Raw genomic sequence first — 455 nt, forward strand, 5'->3', positions numbered from 1 at the left:
GTAATAGAGGTAGGAAGACATACAAAAAGAACAGTGTCAGTTTGAGTAGATGTGGATTTCGTTATATTTTCGTGTATTTTAAATGTGTTTTGGAATATCTGCTCGTCCTTCACTATGTTGGTCGTTGCTGATATCTGTATTATATTCAAGCTTTTCCGCACGAAGAAATCACTTCTTTATCTTACATTTTATCAAAGTGTATCTCGAGAAATATACGCCCGACCCTGAACATCCTCTACTTTGTGCATAAATCAGGATTTTATCTCCCCCGCCGTTCGACGCACGGACGAGATTGTCGACACCAACTCATAAACAATGATGGAGTGATCTTGCTGCGCTGTTCGACGCCCGACGCTCGCCACTTCCTCTCTCGTGCGAGGGGATGTGATGTCAGCGTACTAAGGACATGCAGGGATGGCGAGAGTAAGGGAAATAGGGAGGGGCGAGGAGAGAGA

The sequence above is a fragment of the Penaeus monodon genome, chromosome 25, assembly GCF_015228065.2.
Source record: "Penaeus monodon isolate SGIC_2016 chromosome 25, NSTDA_Pmon_1, whole genome shotgun sequence".
Taxonomy (NCBI): Eukaryota; Metazoa; Arthropoda; class Malacostraca; order Decapoda; family Penaeidae; genus Penaeus; species Penaeus monodon.